Source organism: Pseudochaenichthys georgianus, chromosome 20, assembly GCF_902827115.2.
Source record: "Pseudochaenichthys georgianus chromosome 20, fPseGeo1.2, whole genome shotgun sequence".
Classification (NCBI taxonomy): domain Eukaryota; kingdom Metazoa; phylum Chordata; class Actinopteri; order Perciformes; family Channichthyidae; genus Pseudochaenichthys; species Pseudochaenichthys georgianus.
In genome coordinates, this window is record NC_047522.1 from 15072935 (window position 1) to 15084257 (window position 11323).

The window sequence follows — 11323 nt, forward strand, 5'->3', positions numbered from 1 at the left end:
AGTTGTTTTACACCCCTGTTAGCATTAACAACACATTTCTGGTGCAGGGGATGTTGACTCTGGTTCCATGGCTTGTACTCTCAGCGAGGAGGCAGAGCAGAAGATGTTGAGTGAGAATATACTCTCAGAATCCATTCCTTTGACTCAAGAGATTGTGCTAATAGGCTGTGGAGGGACACTTAGCAAACCCAAGTGTATGTACGAAGTGGAAATGAAACTGTATGGGGAGAGCTGTATCGTACCTGTCCTTGTGGTGCCTGGCCAACGAGATGACTTAATCATAGGCACAAATGTCATCAGATTTATCATGCATCAGCTGAAAATAACCAGTGACTATTGGCGCCTGGTTTCCAGTGGCAATCTTCTCCCAGAGTGTGAACAGTTCCTTGATCTCATGGCAAACTCATCCAGGTGGAGAGGCGAGGAGCTTCCAGACAGAATAGGGACCGTTAAACTCCAGCATGCGGTTACGCTAATGGCTAAGAAAGAACATATTGTTTGGGGTAAGTTGCCAAATAACGCTCCCATGTCTCCAGGCAGCACAGTAATAGTTGAGCCCACCTCATCCAAGTGCATGCCTCGTAACATCATGATCGGGCGTGTTATTACACCATTGTGGGGTGACAGATGGATCCCAATGAAAGTCACAAACGTGTCAGACAAGCCTATCACCCTGAAAAGAAACAGCAAGTTGGCCGACGTGTTCCCCTGTCTAGCTGTTGAAGAGTTTGAGGTTTTTCAAGGTACCAGCCAACTCAACAACGTTAAGGAGGAGGAAAGTCTAGGCAAGGCTAAACCTACAGATTTTAAGCAGCGACTACAACAGGTTGGACTCACTGAGGTTAATATCGATCAGTGCCAGGCTGGCCAAGGAGGGAAGGAGAGGTTGGTCGCGCTGCTTGAAAAGTACAATGACATTTTCTCCAAACATTCTATGGACTGCGGTGAGGCAGAGGGCTTCAAGCACCGCATCAGGCTCACTGATGAGAGACCATTCCGTCTCCCTTACCGGCGGGTGCCACCAGCCCATTACCAGAAACTGCGACAGGTCCTTTCAGAAATGGAAGAACAGGAGATCATCAGGAAGTCAGTAAGTGATTATGCCTCTCCCCTCGTACTTGTGTGGAAAAAAGATGGCAGTTTGAGACTCTGCACAGACTTCAGGTGGCTGAATGCGAGGACGCTCAAGGATGCTCACCCATTACCACACCAGTCAGACTGCTTGGCTGCCCTGGGTGGGAACACCTACTTCAGCACAATGGATCTGACTTCTGGCTTCTATAACATCCCAATGGCAGAGGAGGACAAGAAATACACTGCATTCACTACTCCAATGGGACTGTATGAATTCAACAGGATGCCCCAAGGTTTGTGCAACAGTCCTGCCTCATTCATGCGCATGATGCTCAGCATATTTGGAGACCTGAACTTCAGCAGTTTGCTGTGTTATGTTGATGATCTGCTTGTGTTTGCTGCAACTGAAGAAGAGGCGTTGGATAGGCTGGAGGTTGTTTTTCAGCGGCTCAGGCTTCACAACCTTAAACTGAGTCCAAAGAAATGCCACCTGATGAGATCTTCAGTCAAGTTCCTAGGTCACATTATAGATGGTAATGGAGTGGCTATGGATCCAGGAAAAATTGAGGTCATATCAAAAATGTCAAAGTTGGACCTGATGGAAGACGATGGTTGCACACCATCAGTAAAGAGGATAAAGTCTTTTCTGGGGATGGTGTTCTACTATCAACATTTTATCTCTAACTGTTCTGCTATGGCCAAGCCACTGTTTGCTCTTACTGCAGGCCAAAAGAGACGAGGGAGAGTCAAGCTAAACTCCAATACCGGCTCCTTCAGGAAACTGAAACCCTCTGATGCCCCTTTCACACCAGCGCCTTTTCAGCTCCGGCTCGGAGCTAGAGCCTGAAAAGCGCCGGGTTTTCCAGTTCACACCGGAGCTGCGCCGGCTCTTAGCTCCGGAATCCGCCTCATTTCCAGCTCCAAAAAATTGTCGGTCCAGAGGCAAGAGCTTTGGAGCTAAGAGGCGACGTCGCTTACATCTCTCTTACGTCGAAGCGTGCAGGAAACTAAACCCACCTCCCATGGGTCGACTGTTATGCCTGCCTACAAGTAGTAGTGTCTATAAACACACTTTATAAAGTCAGGCAACACTAACCAGGCTTCGTGTGATTCTGTTTATTTGTACCTTACTTTGACCATCCGTTCGCTGTTATCGATCATTGTGGAGAGAGGCAGACGTGTTGTTTTGTATTATTGCAGCTATCGGATGCAAGTAGTCAGTTTAGCTTCGGTAGCTATGCTAACATCACCCGTTTTATACCAGAGAAACTTTCATAACAGCGTTGTGATACCAGTCAGTGTCAATTCAGACTGACACACATTCACTTAGGCTAAGGGAACTGGGGATATGCATCAGCTGCTTGTGTGAGTCGGACAGTGAATACTTTAGAGCGGCCGCTGCAGTGTGAGCTAACCGGGAGCTAACGGGAGAATAAACTCCCGTGGAAGAGCAGCCAGCACTGCAGCGGTCGGTAAATGCTGCAGAAACACATTAATAAACAATGAACCACGGCACTCTGGAGAAAAGTATAAGGTTGGAGAAGTCGTTATTCAATTTATTCTGGCTTCGTGTGATTAAAAGCAACACGATCATCGACCCGACGCAGTTGTTGTTGTTGTTGTGAGCTGCCGTAATGGCTTCCGTTGGGGAGCAAATCAGCTATGTAAACGGTGACGTCATGACGCAGCAAGGGCAGCTCTGGGGCGCCAGTGGGCGGTGTGCACAGAGCGGGAGCTGAAAAGGGAAACCGGAGCTGAACCAGAAAAGCTCCCGCTCGGAGCTAGAAACTGAAAAGCGCTGGTGTGAAAGCCGCATGATTGGACAGAGGAATGTGATGCGGCTCTTTGTAATCTGAAAGACAGTCTCTTGAGCTACGTCGTCCTCTCACACCCAGATTTCTCTCGCCCTCTGATTCTATCTATTGATGCCTCTCTGGACGGGCAAGGGGCCGTGCTATCACAGATACCAGCTGGTGAAGAGAAAGCACGTCCCATTGCATTTGCAAGTAAGACTCTCAGTGGCTCTCAGAAGAGATATCCCGCACATAGGCTTGAGTTTCTGGCCCTGAAATGGAGTGTGTGTGAAAAATGTAGCCATTGGTTAAAAGGCCATGAATTTACAGTATGGACTGATAATAACCCTCTTACCTACATCCTGACGAAACCGAAGCTTGATGCGTGCGAACAGCGCTGGGTGTCTAGGCTCGCTCCTTACACATTCGACCGGAGACATATACCTGGCACCAAGAACATAGTGGCTGATGCTCTCAGCAGAGATCCTTTCGCAAGATCAGTAAGCCACAGGCTCATCACAGAGCAGTACAGTCACCTTCTTGCTGAAGCCGAGGGTGTTAGTCACGACGGCATTCAAGACACTTTCCGACTCAAAGTCCAGTGTCAGCGGATGAAGAAGTTACCTGGTGGCAGCATTAAGTCTCAATCTGACCCCCTCATGTGTCACAGTGATTCTGGAGCTATCAAGGCTCTTTTGGATGTTCATGCTCAGTGGGAGATTGCTGCCGAGACAAGAGCTGTGGAGTTGGCTCAGACTGTCCAGGATCTTTTGCTGCCGGGCCAAGACTCCCTTCCTGTGTTCTCGTTAGAGGAACTCAACCACAGTCAGGAATTTGATCCCATTATTTCAAAACTCCTACCATTTGTGCTTCGCAACCGCCGTCCTTCCAGACGTGAACGATCAGGACTAGATGCCAAAGTTATGGTTCTCATCAAACAATGGGAGAGACTGAAGGTTCAGAATGGTGTCCTCTATCGGGTCACCAAGGATCATTTCAGTAAACAAAAGAGGCATCAGTATGTTCTGCCTGACAGTCTTAAATAAAAAGCATTACATGGCATTCATGATGTTGCTGGGCATCAGGGACAGGCTAGGACCTTGCATCTAGCAAGACAGCGGTTCTTTTGGCCGAAGATGGAGTCTGATGTCAAAGAGTATGTCAAGTGCTGTCAAAGGTGCATTCTGGCGAAGACACCAGAACCCTCTGCTCGAGCCCCACTTGAAAGCATCAGGACGTCGGCCCCCATGGAGTTAGTGTGCATAGACTTCTGGAGTGCGGAGGATAGTAAGCAGCACTCAGTGGATGTTCTTGTCATGACAGACCACTTCACAAAGCTAGCACACGCTTTTCCATGCACTAATCAGACTGCAAAACAGGTCGCCAAGAAGCTGTGGGATCATGTGTTTTGTGTGTATGGCTTTCCAGAGCGTGTTCACTCCGATTAGGGAGCTAATTTTGAGAGTGAGCTCATAGCAGAATTGCTCAAACTTTCCGGAGTCTCCAAATCACACACTACGGCATACCATCCAATGGGAAATGGAGGAACGGAAAGATTAAATCGAACACTTGGGAATATGCTGCGGTCTCTCTCTCTAAAAGAAAAACACAAGTGGCCTCAACAGATACAAGCTCTGACTTTTGCATATAATGCAACAGTACATGAAACAACAGGATATGCACCGTTCCAGCTTATGTTCGGCAGAACCCCGAGGCTCCCTGTGGATGTGATGTTCAAGCAAGTGTTGCATGATCCAGTGGTTGTTGATTACAAAAGCTATGCCAAACCGCTCATGTCACATCTTCATGAAGCAGTAAGAATTGCCCAAGAACACAGCATCAAAGAACAGGACAAACAAGCAAGTGGTTACAACAGAAAAGTGAGAGGCACTCACCTGAACTTAGGGGACAGAGTGCTCATTGCAAACAAAGGTGAGAGAGGAAAGAAGAAACTGGCTGACAAATGGAGTGCAATTGTGTACACAGTTAAAGACAGAAACCTGCAGACACACACATACAAGCTGGTGGACAGTAGTGGAAACACTAAGATAGTTCATCGAAACCTGGTCTTAGACATCAGCTTTTTGCCTGTGGTGACAACTGGAGAAGACTTGTGTGATACTGAAGTGGAGGAAAGGTCGTATACGACTGATTCCCTGGACTCTTTGGAGGAGGAGGAGGATTCAAGAGGCAGGACCAGTACATGGATAATGAGTGGATCAGAGGAAACCCGGAGTCAAATGATTATGAGTGAACGATCGTCTGAGGTGGATCAGTCAAGTCAGGGCATTCCAGAAGTGGACTGGTCTGCAGATGGTCCAATTCAGTGCTTCCCAAATGACCAGAACCGGTCCAGCAGAGACACTAACTAGCTGATTCAGACTCATCATTCATGTCACATGTACATTCAGGACACCTAAACACTCACATCCTGCAGACACAGGTCATGTCACAGTTACACAGGTACAATCGACAGTAGAAACTGAACCTGTAGTCAGGACCAGGGCAGGCAGGGTTAGCAAAAGAGTCAATCGATTCATTGAGTCCATGGTCCAAAAGCCTTTTGATTTAAGGGGTTTTGTGAGTTCAGTTAACCAGAGATCTCAGTCACTACTTACACTGTTTTAAAGTGACAAGCTTGTAGTTTTTTTGTTTTTGTTTGTACCTCTGATCTGGTGAATATGCCTTTTAAGGGACAATGTCTAATGTATGTGTTTTGTGTAATATGTTACATGTTTGAGAGTAGCAGGGAGTTGTATGGTGTACAAGGCATCATATTGATCTAGGAGGGACTAAGGCTTGATCTCCCTTATGTTTTCTCTGAACCTATATAGTAGGTGGCTTTTACAGCCGATGGTAGAGCTAAGAGTTTTTCAGTTAACCCTGCACAAGTTTGATGTCAGTTGTCTTGGAGGTCAGAATGGTTTATTCAGAGGTACACTATGGTCTGAATTTTTGCGAAATATAGGAGGGGTGTATGTAACCGATGTATAACTTCACTTGTTTATATTTCAATAAAATCATTGTCCATACTTTATTTGTAAAACTTGTCACTGTCACTTTATATTTTAGATGCTTTTATTTTGAAAAGTACATTTTATTTTGGTACTCTTGGCACCGGCACATTTCTGCAGACTTGCGCTGCTTTCCTCAGTTAGCTTCAGGCTGCACTGAGGAGAAGTAAGTGGAACGAGTGGTGTCATAAATGTTGTATTTTATATGTTAATAGATTGTTTAATGTTACACTTCACACAAGCCAAACCTATTTCATATATCCAGTCTCTGATAGTGTTACGTTATTATGAGAGTGCTTTGTTTGATTCTGAAATTGTATATATTTATATAAATATATACATATACATATATATGAGATGTCTCAGGAGGTTAAAAATGCCTGTACCACTAAAGTGGACTGGTCCAAGCTCACAAATGAGGATAGGCTATTGTACTATGGGAGAACTGATGTCCTATTGAGTGATCTATATCTACCCAAAGTGGCAACTCTGTGTGTTGATGTAGGTTGTAATGAAAGCTCTCACCGTGAAGACCTCTGTAACATGTATGATTGTATTGTGGGAGCTGTATGGGAGGCCAGTAGACCGTGCTGTACCTACTCTAGGAAGAGACACAACGTCAAGCCAGGGTGGAATAAACATGTGGCGGATCAATACGCTGAAGCCAAGAATGCTTTTGGGGCCTGGGTCCAGGCAGGAAGGCCCAGAGAGGGGCCTGTCCTGGATCTCAAAAAGCGTACAAATGCTAGATATAAATATGCAGTTCGTTATGTCAACAAACATTGAGTCTATGGCTGAAAAGCTCCTTCATAATGATGTGACTGGCTTCTGGAAGGAGGTGAGAGCTCTGAACAGGGCCAGTACATCGTTACCATGTACCATAGAGGGAGTATCTGGAGCCGATAACATGGCTGAGTTGTGGAGGCAACATTACTCTACTATACTTAATTGTGTTAAAAGTGACCCCTACAAAGTTGGTAGTGTTGTGAAAAGTGACACAGTGGGAATCACAGCTAAAGAGGTTTATCGAGCAATTGCACAGCTAGCTGATAACAAAGCATGCGGCTCTGACCGAATCACTGCAGAGCACCTTAAACTGGCAAGCCCAAAGGTTGCAGTTCTTCTTGCCATTTGTTTTACCGGCCTCATGACTCATGGTATGTTGCCAGACTCCATGTTGACTGTTACTTTGGTCCCTGTCATTAAGGACAAAGCGGGCAATGTAGGGAGCTTGGATAACGATAGACCAATTGCTCTCGCCAGTGTGTTATGCAAAGTCCTGGAAAGAATTGTGTTGGATAGACTATGTTCTTATATATGTACCTCAGATAACCAGTTTGGCTTCAAGGCTAAGCATGGTACTGAGCTATGCATCTATGCTTTGAAGGAAATGGTAGAAACATATAGAAGACAGAATTCCACATTTCTGATTGGTTTCATTGATGCCTCTAAGGCTTTTGACCGAGTTAACCATCATAAACTGTTTTTAAAATTGAGACAAAGAGGTGTGCCTAACAGTATAATTAGGATCCTGGCTTATTGGTATGCCAACCAGAGCATGCGGATCAAATGGGGGAATGCAGTCTCGGCGCCATTTGGTGTTGGTAATGGAGTCCGCCAGGGGGGGCTCCTCTCACCGAGCCTTTTTAATATCTATATGAATGATCTATCAGATTATTTAAGTGTCTGTAAAACAGGGTGTGTGATTGGTAATGTGATTGTAAACCATCTTATGTATGCCGATGATCTGGCAATTGTTTCTCCTAGCAGTGCTGGTTTTCAACAGTTGCTTAATGTTTGTTCTGATTACGGAGTCAAATTTGACGTTAAATACAATGCTAAGAAGAGTGCTGTAATGATCTGCAGAGCAAAAGAGGATAAGAACCTTTGTTTTCCAACATTCTATCTGTCAGGACAGGTGCTGTCTGTTTGCTGTAACACCAAGTATCTGGGACACATCATCACAGATGAAATGGCTGATGATGATGACATGTATAGACAGCGGCGTGTCTTATATATACAAGCCAACATGTTGGCTAGAGAATTCTCTTGGTGTTCAGATAAGGTTAAGGTGAACCTCTTTAGAGCTGATTGCACTCCTCTCTATACTGCCCCCTTGTGGCTCAAGTATAAGAAGGCGAGCCTCCGGAAGCTCCAGGTTGCATATAATGACTGTTTGCGTATACTGCTTAGAAAACCAAGGTGGTGCAGTGTAAGTGAAATGTTCTGTAATGCACGAGTCAACACGTTCCATGCTCTTTTGAGAGGTCTGATGTACAAATTCATCTGTTGATTGAATGTTTCTCATAACTCTGTCATTATGCTGCTTTCAAATCCGTGTTTCAGTACTGTACGATACCAGTCACCTCTGTGGAAACATTGGTATGGCTGCCTTTTTTTAGTTTGTATTTGAGTGTTGTATGTTTTGTAATAATGGACCAAGAGTCTCTTTAAATAAAGATGATGATGATGATGATGACGATGTGTGTGTGTGTGTGTGTGTGTGTGTGTGTGTGTGTGTGTGTGTGTGTGTGTGTCCGCAACTGTAGCCTATTATTGTCTCATTATACCGCACTGTGAATGAATTAAAAGTAAATATATAAGTCGTCATGAACACATCTGTCCATCAGACAGAGGGCTGCTGTGCCTCCTGTCATCATTAATGGACGTCTCTTTAAAATGACCGCTCAGAGGAGAGGAGTTCTCATTTCTCTAACCGCCTGCTGCTTCCCCTCCTCTCTCCTCGGTTCCCCTCCTCGGCTCCTCCGCTCGCAACTCCTGTGGGCGGGACTAAGTATCGAGGAGGGGAGTTAGAGAAATGAGAAAGGGCCCCTGTGTTTTTCCTCCTGTCGTTAGTTTCCCTGGTGTGTCTAGTTGTCTGACTGTGTTCACCTGGTGCCCCTGTGTTTTCTCCTCCCTCCTCACCTGTCTCTTGTTTGTTTGATTAGTCCTGGGTGTATTTAGGTTCTGTGTTTTCTGTTAGTCTTTCTGAGTTCCTTGTCGTATTTGGACGTTGTTCACGGCGTGAGAGTACTGTTTTGTCGAAGTTTGTTCCAGTAGCCTTGAAATAAAGGTATTTTTTCTGTTCATCTGCATTTGGGTCCTGCTTGCCTCACTCAACCCTGACAGAAGGAACTCACCAAATATGGGCCCAGCAGATCCTTTTGAGCAGGAATTGTTGGATTTTACTTTTTCTTTGGCTACCTGCTCTGATCAATGGATGGGAGCGTCCAGGGTTCAGCTCTGGCAGCGGCGCGCCAGATAACTATGGAGAAACCAGGCTTGGTGAGATTCTTGCCGGGCGGGATTTTGGATTTCCTCATGGTGTGTTATCCCCTGCCTGACAGCCCCAGGCCTCCCAACTCCCGTTATGACACCACAAGCATCGGTGTGGTCCGTTTGGAGTCAACCCTGGCTTCTGCCCCAGTGTTTGCTACAGTCCAGGAGCCATTCGCTGGTACTCGTTTGGCTTTTGGAGGTCCACGGAGCCTCCAAACGGCTCCTAAAGGAAGGAGTTGCAAGGCCAGGTTAGCAGCACAAGCCCAAAGGGCCATGGTTCCAGAACCAGTTCAGCCTCCAGCAGCCATGGTTACAGACCCAGTTCTGGCCCCAGCAGCCATGGTCCTTGCTCCAGAACCGGTCTCGGCAGCCATGGATTCGGCTCCAGAGCCGGCCCATACAGCCATGTTTCCGGCTCCAGAACCGGACCTTACAACCATGGCTCCGGCTCCAGAGCCGGCCCATTCAGCCATGTTTCCGGCTTCAGAACCGGACCTTACAGCCATGTTTCCGGCTCCAGAACCGGACCTTACAGCCATGATTCTGGCTTCAATTCCGGCCCCTGCAGCCATGGTTCCAGACCCAGCTCTTGCCCCAGCTGCCATAGTCCCATCTCTTGTCCCTTCTCTAGTCTCTTCTCGAGTTCCCCCTCTAGTCCCTTCTCTAGTCCCTTCTCCAGTCACACCTCTAGTCCCTCCTCTAGTCACTTCTCAAATCCCAACTCTAGTCCCATCTCAAGCCCCCTCTCGAGTTCCCTCTCCAGTCCCAACTCAAGTTCCTACTGAAGTGCCGTTGGAGGTTCCGCTGGGGGTCCTGCCAACTCCATGTCTTGTCCCGTTGGGGGTCCCGCCGACTACTCTCCTGCCGGGGGTCCTGCCAACCCTATGTCCTGTCCCGTTGGGGGTCCCGCCGACTACTCTCCTGCCGGGGGTCCTGCCAACCCTATGTCCAGTCCCGTTGGAGGTCCCGCCGACTACTCTCCTGCCGGGGGTCCTGCCAACGCTATGTCTTGTCCCGTTGGGGGTCCCGCTGACTGCGCTTCTGCCGGGGATCCTGCCAACCCTGTGTCCTGTCCTGTTGGAGGTCCCGCCGACTGCTCTCCTGCCGGGGGTCCGGCCAATCCGGTGTCCTGTCCCGTTGGGGGTCCTGCCGATTGCCCTCCTGCCGGGGGTCCTGCCAACTCCTGGTCCTCTTCCGTGGTGGATCCTGCGAGGCCTGTCCCACCGGCGCCGGTTCCTGTCCGGCCGACACCGGGTTCTGTCCGGCCTCCGGCGTTGTCCCGTCGGCGCCTTCCTGCCCGGCCCCCGGAGGGCCACGACCCTCGCCCTCATGCTCGTCCCCCTGACTTTTCCGGCCGCGGTCCTCGCCCTCATGCTCGGCCCCCTGAGTTCGCCCGCGGTGGCCTTCGCCCCTCCATAACCCCCACCTTGGACTCTGTCTTGCCCCCAGGCCGTCCGCCCGAGTCCCCCTTCTCGGCTTCTGCCTTGCCCCCTGGCCGTCCGCCCGAGATCCCTTCCGGCTCCTCCGCGGTGCTCCTGGGTTGTCAGCCCAAACCCGTCCTCCTGACCCCCTCCACCCACCCTGGTGGTTCTAGTTTTGTGTCCCTCCTCCGGTCCCCCTCCACCCACCCTGCTGGACATTGTTTGTTTTGGACGTTTATTGGACTGTTTTGGTGTTTTAGGGACGTCTGGAATCCGTCCCTTGAGGGGGGGGGGTTCTGTTACGATTATTGTGTTATGTCACGTTTTGTATGTCTTGTTTTGGGTGTTTTGCTGTTCTCCCTGTCATGTTTTCCTCTTGGTATATTGTCTGGTCCTTTTCCGTGTGTTTTTCCTCCTGTCGTTAGTTTCCCTGGTGTGTCTATAGTTGTCTGACTGTGTTCACCTGGTGCCCCTGTGTTTTCTCCTCCCTCCTCACCTGTCGTTTGTTTGATTTGTCCTGGGTGTATTTAGGTTCTGTGTTTTCTGTTAGTCTTTGTGAGTTCCTTGTCGTATTTGGACGTTGTCGAAGTTTGTTCCAGTAGCCTTGAAATAAAGGTATTTTTTTTCTGTTCATCTGCATTTGGGTCCTGTTTGCCTCACTCAACCCTGACAGGTATTGTCTTATCATGGATTCCAAACTCATAATACTTTAAATAACAAGTAACCAGTTACCGTGTACATG